General features: G+C 29.5%; 1 protein-coding gene across 4 annotated transcripts in view; it reads left to right on the top strand.

The window, feature by feature from the left end:
* LOC111682266 (plexin-B) overlaps window positions 1-10,526 on the top strand; it is a 160,086-nt gene extending 149,560 nt beyond the window's left edge. For 2 of the 4 annotated variants that reach the window (XR_006940165.1, XR_006940167.1), the window contains one exon: window positions 10,369-10,526. The gene's annotated coding sequence lies outside the window, so the exon portion shown is untranslated. Of the gene's footprint in view, window positions 1-10,365 lie in introns of all 4 variants that reach the window. The other 2 variants (XR_006940153.1, XR_006940162.1) reach the window with 1 other exon arrangement.
* The last annotated feature ends 9,214 nt before the right edge of the window (window positions 10,527-19,740 follow it).

Raw genomic sequence — 19,740 nt, 5'->3', positions numbered from 1 at the left:
ATAGACCGATCCACATAAAATTTGGTGGAAAGGTTTTGGTTCCTAAGATACATACTTATGTCAAATTTCTTCGCTATATTCGTATTTTTACGCCCATAATTAACGTTTTCTTAAGGGGACCTTAAATGGGGGGTCAATTCTGGACCGATCCACATAAAATTTGGTAAATTTTGACTTCTGTGTAATTTCATTGCTATAATCCTATTTTTAAGGCAGTAATGAGCATTAAAGACATTTTATGGGGGACTTTTTAAGGGGGGTAGGGTCAACTATGGACCGATCCACATAGAATTTGTTAGAAAGATATTGCCTCGTATAAAACATATTTCTGAGAAATATCATCGCTGTACTCGTATTTTGAAACAAGTAATGAGCGTAAAAGTAAATTTATGAAGGGGGACCTTATATAAGGGGTAGGGTCAATTATAGACCGATCCACATAAAATTTCATAAAGAGTTTTTGGCTAGTAAGACATTTCCTTATATAAAATTCCATCGCTATACTCTTTTGTTTAAGCCAGTAATGAGCGTTAAAGTCATTTTCTGAATAGGGCCTAATATGGGGGTAGGGTCAATTATGGACCGATCCAAATAAAATTTAGTAGAGAGGTTTTGGCTAGTATAAAACTTACTTCTGTTAAATTTCATCGCTATAGTCGTATTTTTAAGCCAGTAATGAGCGGTAAATTAATTTTATGGAGGGGATTTTTTATGGACCGATCCACATAAAATTTCATAAATATTTTTTGGCTAGTAAGACACTTATATCAAATTTTATCGCTATATTCGTTTGTTTAAGCCAGTTTAAGCGTTAAAGTCAACACAATAAACAAAGTCAACAAATAAACAACGAATTTGTCAATGTTTGAAGCTCTTTATACAATATTGCGGGGGGTAAATTTGTATGGGGGCTATGTGAAATCGTTGACCGATTTTGCCCATTTTCAATACCAAGCATTTCTGATCAATAAAATACATTTTGGGAAAATTTCATATTAATATCTCTAATTTTGTGGACGCTATCGTGCCAACAGACAGACGGACGGACATAGCTAGATCGTCATAGAATCTTACGAGGTCCCAGAATATATATACTTTATGGGGTCTTATAGCAATATTTCGATGTGTTACACACGGAATGACAAAATCAATACATATACCCCATCTTTTTTGATGGTGGGTATAAAAATGAATAAAAAATGTATGCAGAGTGTGGGACACGTAATACCATGGATACTTCTCAACATAAGATCTAGCTGTATTATTCGCGTAGTTTCTGAAATTCTAAATTTATTTAGTACAACAAATTGCATCCCATTATATATTTTTAAAAAATTTAAGAAAACAACTATTTTAATTATAATAATAAAATAAATAAATAAAACACTAAGAAAACTAAAGTTAATGTAAATATTTTATGGCTACATTTAAAACTATAACAATAACTATGTAAATACTGACAATAAACACGAAAACATAACTAATTTGTTCTCCATTAAAATTCAAAACAGGTTAATTTTAGACTATTTAAAAAAAAAAATCAAAAAATATTAAGAAAACAAAGAATTTAATAAAAATCTGAAAATATATTCCCAAGTACCTGAAGTTGATGGTTCCATTTTGAAATATTTATTTTTTAAATCTTTTCTTGTTCAAATTAAATCTGAAAAATTCTTAAATTTAATTTTTTTGGGTTTTTAAAAAAATTTAAAAAAATGTTCAACTTTGAAAGCGCAGTACAAAAAATAAGTAAAGTTTAAAAAAATATTTTTAATGTTAGTGATACATAATTTTGTCTAGTTTTATTCGGTACCCAATTTTATACAAAAAAATATTTTTTTCCGAAATTTACCCCATCGTACGTCTGTTAAATGGTCATTTAAAATTACATAGGACTGCACCGACGAAGGAAAACATCATTTAATTATATTTTGAGACTTATTATAGTTAATCATGAATCATGATACTATCACGGACTTGGACTGAATTAAACTTCACAATTACAGCTCTACCACCAGCAAAATATGTACAGTGTTGAATATCTGCATTAGTTACGGACACCTTAGGCCAGCATTCAGGTTTTCCTTTAGCAATACCTTACACGCTTCAATTTTCTCTTCAAAGTCCTTTTCAAAGAAGCTTTTAATGCATCAAAACCATTTCTTAATTCTTCTTGGACATTACAAACTTTAGGACTATTAGTACAACTATTGCAGATAAATTTCAGCACTTTGTTCTTTAATAAAAAGTTGAACTGCTCCAAGCTAATACATGCGCAATTAAGATGAAAATATTCACCACACTTGTTTGTCCCTTTGTAACATTCTTGACACATTTTGGGCATTTATATATACATTACTGTGTGGGGCCATAGCAAAAGTAAGAATTAATTAATTTCATGTTTCTAGATTCAATATTATGAATAATTCAAAAGAGTACCTATTGAAAAAAGAAAAAGTACCCAAAAGTTCCTTTAACTAATTCAGACTCCACATACATAATATCATATTTCTAGGTTCAATATTATAAAAAATTCAAAAAGGACCATTAAAAAAAAAACAAAAAAAGTTCATTTTTCCGGTTCTCACCTACTTCCGACTCTACATACTTAATTTTATGTATCTAGGTTCAATATTAAAGAAAATTTAAAAAGGTATCTTTTGCAGAACGAAAAAGCACAAAAAAATCACCATTGATTTTTTGAAAAAGTACCAAAAAGTTCCCTTTTATGGATTCTAACTTAAACCAGGACATGGCTGAATCGCTTCCGCTATCTATAAGGATCCAGAATATATATACTTTATGGGGTCGGAAAATTATATTATAGAAATTATAAACGGAATGACAAACTTATATATACCCTTCTCACGAAGGTGAAGGGTTTAAATATGCACACATTTTTTATTTTACTATCTTAATATTATTATTAAAATGACATAACAATGTTTTTATTTTGAGTTTTTACATCTTAAGCAGGTATAGCTTAACTATAAGAGGTATTGACCTAATTTTGTGCCCGTTTATTCCCTAATCTATTGACCATAAATCCAATTAATGCGGAATACAACCCAAAATATACTCTTTAGACGGTAAAGCATGATCATTATTTGGGGATCATGTTCCTACTATGGTGTTAGACCACTGTATCGTATAAGTGGTTTGCGATTTTAGTTTTCCGATCTAAATCCTATCGAGAATTTGTGGAATGTAACGATTTCAGTGTGTCAAAACCTTGTTGACTCTCGACGATGCCTAGCAGTTTAAAAAAACAACGGAGCCTCAACAAAATCACAGTATTAAGTGTGAGTCTCTCATTTTTTATGTTATAATATAATTTAGGTGATAACATGAAGTGTCCTAATTTTTTTCACAGGGTGAATTTGTATTTTAAGTAAAAATCACTAAAAAAAAATTTACAATAAAAACAACCATTTAAAAAAACACACTAGAACTTTGTAATATACCTGTTAAGCCTGTCCCTACAAGGCAATCTATATATAATTTCCTTTTGTTCCCCTTTTTATACCCACCATCAAAAAAGATGGGGGTATATTGATTTTGTCATTCCGTGTGTAACACATCAAAATATTGCTCTAAGGTTCTAAGACGATCTAGCTATGTCCGTCCGTCTGTCCGCCTGTCTGTTGTTGGCACGATAGCGTCCACAAAATAAGAGATATTGAGATAAAATTTTCCCAAAATATATTTTATTGATAAGAAATGTTTGGTATTGAAAATGGGTAAAATCGGTCAACGATTTCACATAGCCCCCATACAAATGTACCCCCGGAATATTGTATAAATAGCTTCAAATATTCACAAATTCGTTGTTTATAAAGCAAATACCACAAAATTTCGCATAGGTCAGTTTTTTGACGTCTGCATTATGGCGGAAAAATGACTTTAACGCTCATTACTCTTTTAAAATTACAAGTATAGCAATGAAATTTGACATAAGAAAGTTTCTTACTAGCTAAAACCTCTCTATGAAATTTTATGTCGATCGGTCCATAATTGACCCTACCCCCCATATAAGGTCCCCTTCAGGAAATGACTAACGCTCATTACTGGCTTAAAAATGGGAATATAGCGATGAAATTCGACACACATAATTTTCATGCAAGCCAATATCTTTCAACCAAATTTTATGTATATCGGTCCATAATTAACCCTACCCCCCATATAACGTCCCCTTCAGAAAATGACTTTAACGCTCATTACTCGCTTAAAAATACAAGTATTGCCATGAAATTTGACATAAATAAGTTTCTTACTAGCCTCTACCTCTCTATGAAATTTTATGTGGATCGGTCCATAATTGACCCTACCCCCCATATAAGCTCTCCTTCATAAAATGACTTTAACGCTCATTATTGGCTTAAACAAACGAGTATAGCGTTTAAATTTGACATAAGTAAGTGTCCCACTAGCCAAAAAACTCTTTATGAAATTTTATGTGGATCGGTCCCCTCATATAAGGTCCCCTTCATAAAATAACTTTAACGCTCATTGCTTGTTTCAAAATACAAGTACAGCGACAAAATTTCACAGAAGTAAGTTTTCCAGAAATAAGTTTTATATTAGGCAATATCTGTCTACCAAATTTTATGTGGATCGGTCTATAGTTGACCCCCATAAAAAGTCCCCCCATAACATTTCTTTAATGCTCATTACTGGCTTAAAAATAGGATTATAGCAATGAAATTACACAGAAGTCAAAATTTACCAAATTTTATGTGGATCGGCCCAGAATTGCCCCCCACTTAAGGTCCCCTTGAGAAAACTAACGACTCTAACGTCAATTATGGGCATAAAAATACGAATATAGCGAAGAAATTTGACATAAGTATGTATCTTAGGAACCAAAACCTTTCCACCAAATTTTATGTGGATCGGTCTATAATTGACCCTACCCCTCATATAAGGTCCCCTCCATAAAAATACTTTAACGCTCGTTACTGTCTTAAAAATACGAGTATAGCGATGAAATTTCACAGAAGTTAGTTTTTCTCAAGCCAAAATCTCTTTACTAAATTTTGTGTGGAACAGGCCTTAATTGACCCTACCCCAACATAAGGTCCCTATCAGAAAAATACTTTAAGGCCCATTACTGGCTAAAAAATACGAGTTAGTAATAAAATTCGACTCAATTAAGGTCCTTGCTAGTCAAAGACTCTTAACTTAATTTTATGTGGATCGAGCCTTAATTGACCTACCCGCATATAATGTCCCGATCAAAAAAATTAATTACTGGGCTAAAAAACGAGTAAAGTGATGAAATTCGATATAAACATGACCTGTAGGAACCAAGATCGTTCTAGAATCTACAATTGACGCTACCCCCATATAAGGCCCCTTCATAAAATGACTTTAAAGCTCACTACAGGCTTAAAAATACTAGAAGATTTATGAAATTCGACATAAACTAGTTTCGTGTAAGCTAATATCTCTATCTCTTCTATAGGAATCGAAATCTCCCTATCAATTTTTATAAGGATCAGTCCTTAATAACACCACTCCATATAAATTCCGCCCCATTTCATGACTTTTGAGAGAATTGGTTCATATATGTATGTATGTATAAATAACCATACTCCCTATAAAAATTAGCACTGTCAATAGTAAAACCCTCATTAATGGATTTGACCTTGGTAATTTACGTTATCTATGCCAAGATTCAGCTTTAATCTTCCTACAGACTTTTATGAGAATTGGTTCATATATGTATGTATAAATAACCCTACTCCCTATAAAAATTAGCTCTGTCAATAGTAAAACCCCCATAAATGGACCTCTTTCAAATTTTACCCTGATGTTCTCATTAATATCGATATATAATAATAAAATATTCAAAATATCAAAGTTCATTTTATGGCAGTGATTTGATGGTGGGTATAAAAGATTCGGCAGAGCCGAATATAACACTTTTACTTGTTAATGATTGTCATATTAACTTCATTTACTTTTGTTCTTAGAATGTGTTTGAACTGTTGTACTTTTACAAGTCTTTATGTATTTAGTTTAAAGTGCTGTTGTTTTCCTGCATTGTATAGTTTTAAGAAAAGTTAGAAGAAAAGTTTACATTTATTTATTTCGTTTAAAAAAATGCGGTCAAAACATGTTGAAGTTTGTTTTATAAAGTTGACGCTTTACAAGATTGAAGTTAATAAACTTCTACGAAGTATTTTTATTGGTTGTCTATCGACAACATGTTAAAAAATTAAAAACAATTTAAATTCACACATTTAACATTTCACTGACAACATTGTGTATCATGTCTTTTACATAACTAAATCGAAAATAATTTCGCTTGAGAATATACAAAAATTCGTATTCAAGCCCAAAAGTACCGATTTTCCCAATTTTTAATACCAGTTTTGTTCCATCTTTTGCAAAGCAACTTTCCTTATACAAGTTTCTGACATTTTAGAATGCTAAATCGAAAATATTTTCGCATTAATATAGCCAAAAAAAGTTTTTATGCACAAAAGTACCAATTTTTCCCGTTTTTCGTCGATTTCACGTGAAATGTTTGATATATATTAGGATATATACTAGCTAAAACCCTGCGTGCTTTGATTCTTCTACCGTTATAAAATAAAAAATATTCAAAATATACGGAATTACATTTTTTGTTTGGAAAATTTTTTATTTGTTTGTCCAAAACAAGAAAGTAATAAGACAAAGAAAGTTTGTATTGATTATTTTATATTTTATTGATTAATTTATACTAGATTACATAAAGGGAGCTCCGCCTCCCTGATCGAAATTAAATTAAAAATTCAAATTATAAAAATATGTATGCATATGTAAAATTATTATTATTATTATTATTATTATTATTATTATGAAATCGCTTTGCCTATTAATTATATAGATTAATGTATTTTATTTCCTAATAAATATTTCTTATTCCTAAAAATTAAATTTACAAAATATTACAAAATTACTTAAATATAATTGACTTAATACTTACAATTGATTTTTTTAATAATTATTTCCTATTCTAAAGCTTTGGGATATATTTTTCGTTTTCCCTCAGCCGCGTAGATATAACAATCTGAAGATTTCCCAACACTCAAGCATGCAGCATAAAGCTGACCATGTGAGAAGCATGGATTTTCGATATTTATTCCACACACTTGCAGGGATTGACCCTAAGATTTGTTTATTGTCATCGCGAATGCCAAACGTATATGAAATTACAACCGTTTAAAGTCGAATGTTGTCATTGGGATCCGAGGGAGTAAGACATCCGTTCCTTTATATTGGCTAGTTACAATCTTTGCTTCGCTTTAGTTGTTTATTCATTCTTAACTATTAATCGAGTACCATTACAAAGACGAGTGGATCAAACCGATTTACCTCAAATTGCATGCCGATACCTATATCCTAATCTTTAATAAACAATAAGCTATATAAAATCATGATCGTTATATGTTATACATACATTTCATTTGATACTTATAAAAAATAAACAAGTTAGAGTGCTATATTCGGCTGTGCCGAATCTTAAATACCCTCCACCAGCTACTTTTAATGTATTACATTTCTAATTGATCAAATATTTGTAGAATAAGTTTTCTCATGTCTTTAATAGAAAAAATCTCAAAAGTTAAATCTATTACAATTCCAAGTTTTATTGAACATTACAAATTTAGTAATTTGCATGTATGTATGTGTGTGAAAGATTTAAAGATTTTCAAAATACATAAGTATACATATTTAATTTTGTTTTACACAAAATTTTGTTCAACACAAATTGATAATGCTCTTTAAATACGGTTAAAGCGCTTTTAGGAAAAATAGAAGTATACAAAACTAATATTTTTTGTGTGGGAGCTATGTCAAATTATGTATATAAAGACAAAATTTCCGAATTCTGTATCTATATCATTACTTGGTAATAAATATTGTGAATCTAAGTGATTTTCTGGACCTATTATGAGAGCTATGACCAAATATGAACCGATCGTAAAACAATTTTATAGTGAATTTATGTATATAAGAGCAATTTTTTGCTAAATGTATGGATATTAATATTTGGTTATGAGTTATGTGCGTTTTTTTTCTGATTTTCGGAAGGGAACCTTGTATGTGTTTTTTTTTCTAAAAGGGACCTTATATGGGAGCTATGACCAATTGTGGACCGACCGGAAAAACATTTCACAATATTATTTCTCTGTATATGAACAACACTTGTGCCAAATTTTATATGGATATCTTAATTAAGTAATGAGTTATGTGCGTTTTAGTTACTTTCGGGAGGGGACCTTGTATGGGAGCTATGACCAGTTATAGACCGATGGAAAAAAAATTTCTAGTAATATTTTTGTGTATATGTTCAATACTTGTACCAAATTTAATATGGATATCTTAACTAAGTAATGACTTATACGTGTTTAAGTGTTTTTCGGAAGGGGAACTTGTATGGGAGCTATGACCAATTATGGACCGATCCAAAGAAACTTTCATGGTTATATTTCTATATATAAAAGCAATACTTGTACCAAATTTTATATCGATATCTTAATTTAGAAATGAGTTATGCTTGTTAAAAAGATTTTCGGTAGGGGACCTTGTATGGGAGCTATGACCAATGATGAACCGATCGAAAAAAATCTTTCTTTGTAATATTTTTGTATATAAGACCAATACTTGTACTAAACTTTATGTCGATATCTTAATTTAGTAATGATTTTCGGGAGGGGACCTGATTTTCGGGAGGAGACCTTGTATGGGAGCTATGACCAATTATAGACCGATCCAAAAAAGCTTTCATTGTAATATTTCTGTATGTAAAAGCAATACTTATACCAAATTTTATATCAATATCTTAATTTAGTAATGAGTTATGTGCGTTTAAGTGATTTTCGGGTGGGGACCTTGTATGGGAGCTATGACCAATTATGGACCGATCCAAAGAAATTTTCACGGTTATATTTCTGTATATAGAAGCAATACTTGTACCAAATTTTATATCGATATCTTAATTTACTAATGAGTTATGAGCGTTTAAAAAATTTTCGGGAGGGGACCTTGTATGGGAGCTATGACCAAATATGGACCGATCCAAATAAACTTCCATGGTTATATTTCGGTATATAAAAGCAATACTTGTACCAAATTTTATATCGATATCTAAATTTGGTAATGAGTTATGCGCGTTTAAGTGATTTTCGGGAGGGGACCTTGTATGGGAGCTATGACCTATTATGGACCGATCCAAAAAAGCTTTCGTTTTAATATTTCTGTATATAAGAGCAATACTTGTACCAAATTTTATATCGATATTTTAATTTAGTAATGAGTTATGCGCGTTTAACTGATTTTCGGGGGGACCTTGTATGGGAGCTATGACCAATTATGAACCGATCCAAAAAATCTTTCATTTTAATATTTCTGTATATAAGAGCAATACTTGTACCAAATTTTATATCGATATCTTAATTTAGTAATGAGTTATGCGCGTTTAACTGATTTTCGGGAGGGGACCTTGTATGGGAGCTATGACCAATTATGGACCCATCCAAAAAAGTTTTCATCTGAATAAATTCTATTGTCATAAAACTTTAATTTCTAAAATTTTGTGAAGATATCGACATTACAACGGAAGTTATTAACAAAAAACCAAATTTCAGGGAATATGTACTTTTGTATGGGAGGTATGTGAAATTGTGGACCGATACTGGCGATTTTACGCAGATATTAAGCTCTTGTGTGGAAACGAATGATTGCCAATTTTTATGGAATTATCTTGCATAGTTTTCGAGAAAATTACATCGGAATATGTAAAAAATGCTTATTTTTTTCGAGGTTGTTTGAAATTTTGATTCATAACTTTTCCCGATGTGAACCGATTTTGCCCATTTTCAATACCAAACTGCTTAGGATAATAATAAATATTTTCGGTGAATTTGGTTGATGTCCTTGGTTTAGTTTTAACGTGAGCGTGTTTTAGGCAGACAGACGGACATAGCTAAATCGACTCAGAATTTCATAAGGACCAAGAATATATATACTTTGTTGGGTCTCAGATGAATATTTCTTGGTGTTACACACGGAATGACAAAGTTATATATACCCTCTATCACCACTGATGGTGGTGGAGGGTATAAAAATGCTAAATCTATATACCGATAGGCTTGACCTCGGGAGGAACTATGAAATATATAAGATCTGGATCGAACAAAATACTAGTTTATCTCCAAAATATGTTCTTGTAACTGTTAAAAATAAGTTGTTTCACTTTTGAACTGGGTGTATGATATGAAACAATCATATCGTTTTATTTAAAAACACACAAATAGCTCATCTATTGCATAGCTAAAACATACTAATTTATTCTTTCTTTTTTCATTTCAGCAGCCTATTTTCTAACATTTGGGAATGTTCGAGATATTAACAAACAAATATGGCATGGTCGACTTAGAATGTTTTAATTAAATACTCAAATATATTGTATGGGGTCCCAGATGAATATTAGTATTTTCGGATCTTCATTGTGATATTTTTTTAATAATTTCGTATATATACTTATAAATAATTTCAAAAATCATGAAATAGAAATTAAGATTGTGCTCTTTATTCAATATTTATCTTATATCTACTGTCAAACCCGTTTATAACGAACTCGGTTATACGCATTTCCTCGGTTATTACAAACAATTTATCAAGTTGCGATATTTCATTTAAATATTTTTTTTTTTCATTTCGAATAAAAGTATTTGTTACCAAATGGCGGCAATTACATATTACAATTACATATTACATATTTTGCTGTAAATTTCTATATTTTTTAATATATCTAACAAAAACTGTGTTTGTACCTACAGTTTAGATTTAATGATGGTTCAAAATTCACACACAATTTGACATCGTATATTTTCTAAACTATTTATCCAATTTTAATCCATGAAAATCCTTTGCATGCTTATAATAAACTCCGATATAATTGTTCAATTCACAATCGATGTTGTAGCGTTGTATGCTACAATAGTCATAACAATATTGTTGGTATTTTCTATGCAAAAGCTCTATACAACTAATACGACAATTTTTTATATGCTTTTCGAATGTTGTAAAAAATTTTAGTGTTGCCAAATGTTTATTTCAATATATAAACAAAAATTCAAACGATTTCAGCATAAAAAGCGATAAAGTTAAAAACAGTGTATTTATTAGTTTCAAATGTGGAATAAAGAAAATAAAGTAATTGAAAATCCAAAGAAATTATTTTCGCATGTTTAATTAATTTAATATTTTTTGATTTTTTTTATCTTTTTACATTGTAATGTGTTTTTGTTTTGATTGGTTTTTTTTCAGTGAGAACATAAACTTATGACTTGCTGCAGAGATCTGTTCACAAAAAAACATAAAATTCTTAACAAATATGTGTACAATATTTATTATGATCTATAATGTCAGTATAAATTCTGATATCTCTGTTGGATATCCGATAGTACCTAAGCCAATTAGAAGCCCTTTTTATAGCTGAGATTTCAGCCTGCAAAATAGTACATTCGTCGTTGAGTCGGAAAGAGATTTTCGTCCCGAATTCTTCAATGAATATGCCCCCGCCGACACCTTTAGTTGTTTTTGAGCCATCTGTATAAACATTAAAGCTTCCAACACTTTCAGGTGCTAATTCATTATAATCGCAGATTAAACTATACCGGAAGTTCCTCGATATGCACGGTTCCGGAATATGGTAGTCAATAGCTTGATGTAGGTTTGGTACAAGATCTACAATCTTTGCATGACCACTGGAACCGTAGTTCCATTCATTCGTAATACTTAGTCTGGCTGCAGTATTCATTGCCAGTTGTTTAGCAAGAAGATCCACAGGCAGCCAGTTCAGCATGGCAAACAACGCTTTACTGGGCGTAGTCCTAAGTACACCTGTTATGAGAAGAGCAGATTGTCTCATAACTTTGGTAAGAATGTTTCTGTTAGATATTCTGTCAAGTGCATGCCACCAGACAATTACACCATACATCATTATCGGTTTAATCACCGCCTCATATAGCCAATTCACATTTCCTGGGTTGATACCCCAATGCAGGCCAATAGCCTTTCTACAAACGTATAACGCCGTAATGGCTTTGGAAGATCTGGAGATGATATTCAAGCTCCAAGACAATTTTCTGTCGAGAATAACACCTAAGTATTTTGCGCTATCCGACAGTGTGAGAACCTCACCGTTGAGGCGTGGTTTGCTTTTATAATCAAATTACTTCTCTTACTAGTAATTTAGTCAACTTTTAAATATTATAAATAAATATATACATATTACGTCACCTAAAACACAAAATGCCCAGCTTACTAACAATTAAAAATCAACTCTTTCATTGATTTTGATGTATTTATTGAAAAAATCTGTATGTTGTAAACGGTTTATAAATCAACTATTGTATGGAAATCTTGTTTTGTAAACCTTTAAAAACAATGTCGTATGTATGACCAACAATTTGTTTTTGTAAAAAAATTGTGCCAACACTATCTTTTTTAAACCATACAATTTATTTTAACATACTAGAACCTTTTGAATTTAAAGTGACTATATAGGTGGATCTTTGAATATATCGGGTAAGGCTACAAATTTAAGAATTACATGCATATATTTTAGTGAAAGGTGTAAGAATAAATTAAACTAATTTAATTTTAAAAATTTCAGTCCTCGAATTTTAAAATATATAAAGAAATTTGTTTGAACTCTCTAGAAGTCATTACTGTACCTATAGATCAAACGTTAAAAATACTTATTTTTGTTAATATGCAAGTATATTTGATCCAGTTGTGATTCTTTATGTTCTAACTGATACTTTGTGGTATTGCAATTTAAAACTGTTTGCAATTAATAAATTAAAAAATAAAAATTATTTTCATTTTCTTTGTCAATGTATTATAAAAATAATTTAAAATATTAACAAAAAGTGTCATAATTTTATATCTTTATATATTATAAATAATATTATTAAATTTTCATAATTCTTCCAGAAGTGTGAACTTCGGATTTTTATGTTCTAGTTATAGCACTCGCTAAGATTAGCAAATAAAAAGAACTACGGAAACAAAGTTTGAACATTCGTTTTTATTGCAACTGACAGAAGCAGTAGAGTACAAGTATTTATATAGGTATACTTTAATATTTTGGTTACATTATTTTTCATGTTGCAGTTAAGGTACGTTCACACCTATCAAATTTTTTGAAAATATGTTGTTGATACATGATTTTTCTAATTGCAAATCATATCAAAAAAAGTCTAAACCCAAGATCATTTTGGCCGTTACTAAATTTACACAGACTACTCATACGCATAGAAAAAACAATTGAATCTCATTTGAACTGTCATAAAAAAGGTTGTGTCGTCTCTCGTTTCGAAAATATATTATTTAGCATCTACACTTCTTAGTAGTTTTTAGAATTATGTATTTTTGCAAAGTTTTTTCTTTCAACATATGTTGCAAATTACAATAAGTTATCAAAATGTAGATGTAATTCTGTTAAAGCTGTACCTTTAACAGGTATAGTATATGTCTGCCGGTCGAGGGTCTAAAGCATTGGCGGCCAAACATGCCCTTGCGGGCAATGTGTTATTCTCACTTATACACACGCAATATAAATATTCTCAGCAACAAAACAAACTATACATAAAACAAAAACAATTTAATTAAGTGGCTCTCTTTATGAAATGATACACAGAGAATATTTTCAAAAGCCATTACAAATTAATGTATGAATACTTTTTATAGAAAGATCTATTAGACATACATATGTATAATTATTTATTTTTATTTGTTCAAGCAATTAATCGCTTAAATTGTAAAGATTAAACGATCGACTGTTAATCATTTGATTACCTATTAGATACATTTAATACATAAACAAACTATATACATATATCAATACATCAAACTATATACAATCATATGTACATACATCAACACATTTTTGCATCAAAATGTTCATCAAATTTTTTTCAGTGCAAAACACACATATTTTCATTTATGTTCTCTTTTATATTTTGCACTACAACATATGAGTTTTAAACATTCTCTTTCTGGCCACCACGGGTCTAAAGGAAGCATCAAAATGTGGATTTTTTGGAGGTCGCGCCAAATATTTCATAAGTTTGAACGTAGCTTTACACCGTTATCACCAATTTTACATTTTTGATCACTGAACACTAAGAAGTGAAACGCTGTCATTTTTTACAACAACAACGTTACGCTCTTCTCACAGACGAGTTCTGTGTAACTCCAACACATATGTAAGAAACTTACTCTCTCTCCAAACTTCAAAACTTTGTCGCGAAAATTCGTAGCTTATAGAACTTGAAAATATTTTTTTATCACTTAACGTTATATTTTTATTATTTTTTTGCACACTTTAAATATATTTAATAGCCCGAAAAGATTTAATTTTTTACAAACGAAAAAATATTTTTTATTTTTTTTGACATTTAATTTTTGTTGTTGATATTAAAACGAAAAAAGAACAATGTTGTAATTTTTCGTATGGTACAAGAAAAAAATATTTCAACTAACTTAATTATTATTTCAATATTGCAGATTAAAAAGCAAAGATACGTTCATATATAATGTTTATAGATAAATTATGTTGCAAAATATTTAAAGAAATCTTCTAAAATATAAATTCAAATGAAATAATTTTTTTTAAATTTTTAAATCCGATTTTTTGCAACTATGTTGGCTTGAGAATTCTACTAATACATTCTTAGAGTTAGGTACCGACTGACAGTAGACTTAGGTACTTTTTGACAGCGTTTCACTTCTTATTTATTCTTTGTTTTTGATGTATTCGTAAAGTTTTAAATTTTAAATAAAAAATCATAAGCTAAATTAATTAAAAACAAGTAAGAGTGCTATATTCGGCTGTGCCGAATCTTATATACCCTTCACCATAGTGTATTTTAAACATATTAGTTTTTTAAATTTTTTCCCGACTACATTAATATTACGCCAAGAGCAAAACAAAACGAACAACAACAACGCTAAACGAAATAAAAAACAAAATACACAAGGCATCTAAACCAACAGACATCTAAACATACATAACGAAAAACACAGAAAAACAAAATAAACAACGCAATAAAACCAACCTAAATTCAAATATACGAAGAGAATTCACAAAACAAAAACACACAGCTGAATAAAACCATATACATACATCTACAAACACGCGTACATCGTTTTCTAATATACAGTGTTGTTGTTGCTTAGTTAACAAAGCATGAAAAAATATGACATTTTTTGATAAAATTTTCAGAGGTTGTCTCGGGTTTTTGCTCATATCTCTGTTATTTACTGACCGATTTTGCTGATTTTAAATAAGTAGCGATCTTCTCGAAAGCATGTCTAAAAGAATTATTGAAGATTCGGATCTCGCCGATATCTGGGGTCCTCTAAAAACTGATTTCAACAGACAGACGGACATGGCTTAATCGACTCCGCTATCTATAAGGATCGTTTGATTTTGTCTTTACTTAAGTTAATGATAAAATCGAACGAAAAGTCTCTCAAATGCTTAAGAAAAACCTAGAAAACTTTTATGTGGCTATAATGTACTTACGTGCATTCAAAACACTTTGGCTCCATTTGCACATTTATGTGCCCCACGTAATAAAAAAGTACATATTTCATAATATTTTATTGAAAAAAAAAAAATTAATTTTCTTGACAATTTTAATTTTTTTCTTTATTTTATTTGTGTACAATAAACAAACAATTGATTTCTTACTGAATGTGCTGTCGCTCTTTGCTTAAGCAAATAAAATTTGACGAAACTTAACACATATAAAACATACGTCAGTATCGCTCTCTGCTTACATTTCTAGTAAAATAAGAGAATTTTTAAATTATTACTCAAAAATATTTTATTTGTGAAATGTAAAAGAACACAATATAGTAAAATATAATTTTATGTCAAAATATTAAAATAACAAAAAAAAAGTTTAAAAAAATTATTGAAAAATAATGGAAAATCTATCGGAAAAGTAAATGTGGTTGGATGCACCAACAAAATTGCTTAAAAGCAATTTAGTTGAGCTGCAACCCAAAGTGGCTAAATCGGCTGCTTTAAAAAACAAGAAAAGTTGTGGGATTTGATATCAGAGGAACTTAAATCAAATGGGTAATTTTTAGATTTCTATATTTGGCTTTAAAATTTATCTTCCTCTCTCCTTTTCTGATTTAGATACATGTTTACACCAATACAGGTTGAAACAAAATTTAGGATTTTAGAAAGACAACATAAAAAAACCAAGCTTAACAACAAATTAACGGGACGGACTTGCCCGTATGAAAGGTCTATAGATTCCCTTTTAGCTAAAAAATAAAAACTTATTTCAACCCTTAATATATTTTAGTGAACTAGGGGATCTCTTTGGAGACAAAAGAGGTCTTAATCCAGACTATATCCTAAATAATGAAGAACTTGAGGGAGTTTGTAGAAATGAATCTAAAAGTTAGATATATATCTGATATAGGAATATATTCCTATATAACGTACATGTGTATTTATGCATATATAAATAAACATATACCTCTGATACATATTTTTAGATTTAGACAAAAAAAAATTGAGGAAATTGGGGGGCAAAAACGATTATTTCAAGAAAATATTTAAATATACTTACATCTTATTATATTCTGCAATTAAGCATTTAAAATTAGAATTCAAAAGTAGTGCTAACTTATACTAAATATTTTTTTACATTTCTGCGAATATTGATACCAGAATGACTAAATTGTTTAAGATTAAAGATTCAACTATAAATTAAACTGTAGACTAAACACTAGACTACTATTATTAACTAGACTATAGACTAGACTGTAGACTAGACTACAGACTAAACTATAGACTATAAACTAGACTATAGACTAGACTATAGACTAGATTATAGTCTAGATTATAGACTAGATTATAGACTAGACTATAGACTAGATAAAAAAATTAGGACAATATGACAAAACACTTCCACTTGTTTGTTATCCTAATTATAAAAAAATACATATACATGTGTATATTAAAATTTTTACGATGCGAAATTTATTGGAAATTTTTATTGGATTTCGGAACAAATAAGCTCTCTGAAAGCATTTCCTGTAATATGTTCTTCTTGAGGCAATATTACTACTTCATGTGAATTAGTTTCTGAATTTACATATATAAAGTCCAGATCATTTTCTGATGAGATATTGTGTAATACACAGCAGGCTCTAATAAAATGACATAACTTCTTTACACCTTTTAATTTGCAATAATAAAGCTGTCGAAAACGTTGTTTCAAAATGCCAAATGTATGTTCGATTGAAACTCTTGCAGAACTAAGCTTTATATTGAATGTTTTTTGAGTATTTGTTAAGTGGCCATTATCTCTGTATGGTGTAATTAGATGTTTGCTACACGGATAAGCTGAATCTCCTAATAGATAATTTTCTGAAATTATAATACAATTCTGTATATACATATTTATAAAAGTGTATGGAATACCAAATATCCAACAACAACCAGAGTTCATCCTTGTAAAAATTAAAACAAGTTTTGTTCAAAATGCACTTTAGGCTATGCCCTCATGTATTCGTTTGGTGGTGGATATTTAACATTACGCCCTGTTACCTTTAATTAAAGCAGACAACATTTGTATTTCTTCGTCTGTTTCTACACACATTCTCACTATTTCTTCATCACTACTGGACGATTCACTTGAATCAAACATATGTGGAATTGTATTAAACATTGTATCAAACACTGCAAAAAGCACGAAACACGCGTTTAATATATGTCTAAATGATAATAGAAATTTCCAAACAACTTTTCATTTTATATCAATTGACATTAAAATTATTTTTACTATAAGAATTTTTTCGAGTAAAATATAGTAAAAGAGAAATTTTTTCCCTTAAAATGCTTAAGGGAAAAAAATTTTGATTAAATTTTTAATTAATGCAATAAATTTTTTAATTGATTGAAAAAATTTTCTGGCCTTCTTTCTATTTTAGATTTATTTTTAATATTTTTTTTTGAATTTTTGTGCTAGCAATATTTATAATTCTTAAATAGTCCATAAAATTTTAGGCATATAATATTCAAGTTTCTTTACAATTTATGAAATACTTTATATGTTAAATTGTGTCAATAATGTGATAATTTTTGAAAATACTGAACGCATTGTTAAAGGTCTAGTATTCCCTTAACGTTGTGTGTAATCGATTAATAATTTGACTGTTTTAATCACCTTCTTAATTGATTTATAAAAAATTGTCTGATAGAGAATTTTTTATAAATCAATTAAGAAGGTGATTAAAACAGTCAAATTATTAATCGATTACACACAACGTTAAAGGAATACTAGACCTTTAACAATTTATTTGATTAATAAATTAACAAAAAATCAATTTTATATTTATTAAATATTTAATTTATACAATTAATGAATTAATCAATTTTAAATCTTGTCTCAATTATTGGCATTAATTGTTCTGATTAATTCGTTATTTGGAAAAAATATATATTTTTACTTTTTTACAAATTTGGTAATTGATATCATTATTTTGGTTATAGGTGCAAAACTTGCTTGATACAATTATTTTGATAATTAAAACTCATTTTCAGTTTTTTCTGTGTACATTTTACAATAAGCATTTACGGAATTGGCAGGTAAGAACCCCTTGAAGTGTCTACAAATGGGATTGTTTTCCATATTCCTTTTATTTTTTTAAGATTCCTAACTCTTCTCCATGAAACCAAACACGTATCAATAAAAATCCCACTCCAAAGCTTTCCACTGGGTCACACTAACTGTAAATGTGATTAACAGATCTGAAATAGTTTATTTTTAACACGATACGAGTTTCTATTGCTTAAGCGTAAAATTAAATTGCTCTATTGCGAATTTCTAGGTGCTTAAGTGAATAAGCCGAAATATTTATATAATTTGTGTTTTTTTGTGAACACTTGTGGAAGTCATTATATATGTATGTATGTTCTTTTTTGGAAGTTATTATAGAATATAACTAATTTGACTTCAGGCCTGTTCACTTTCTGCAGAAAGTTTACTTTAAAAATATTATAAAAAATTGATAAACAATGTAATTTTCGTGTTATTAAATTCTGAAGAGTATGTAAAAATCAGTGTTGGCTAACATGATTTGACAAAGGTACTATAAAAATTATTAGTTATTGCAGTGTACTAAAATATTTCTATTTAGCTGGACAAATTAAATTTTAGCTTGAAACTGGACAAGCGTCATAAAATCAACCCTATATGAGACATATTAATTGCACGGGGAATTTGCAATAACTTTTAAAATTTTTAAGCAATTATTGTGTTTAATACCCAAAGAACAATTCTAAAGGAGGGATGGGCAAAATTCGAAACTTCGTTTTTTTTTTTGGAGCGTCAATCACGCTCCCTAAACGGATAAGCCGATTTTCTATAAATTTGGAACATGGAAAGATGTATGTCTGGAAGCGTCAATAGGCTATATTACTTTTCGATGGGTGAAATAGGCATGTGGATAACTCAAAGTTAACGTGTACAATCGGGTAATTATGTGTAGTTTAGGTAGTTTTCGGAAATATGCAAATACTTGAGAAGTATTTTGCTGTAATCAGTCAAAAGGTGTATTTTAGAAAAAATTAATTAAGGTAATTAATGAAATTTTAAAGAGAGATATATTTTACTTAGAAGTTTCATTGGTTATATCTTTATT

Source organism: Lucilia cuprina, chromosome X, assembly GCF_022045245.1.
Source record: "Lucilia cuprina isolate Lc7/37 chromosome X, ASM2204524v1, whole genome shotgun sequence".
NCBI lineage: Eukaryota > Metazoa > Arthropoda > Insecta > Diptera > Calliphoridae > Lucilia > Lucilia cuprina.
The sequence above is the reverse complement of the archived record's forward strand: the minus strand, read 5'-3'. Positions and strand labels throughout refer to the sequence as shown.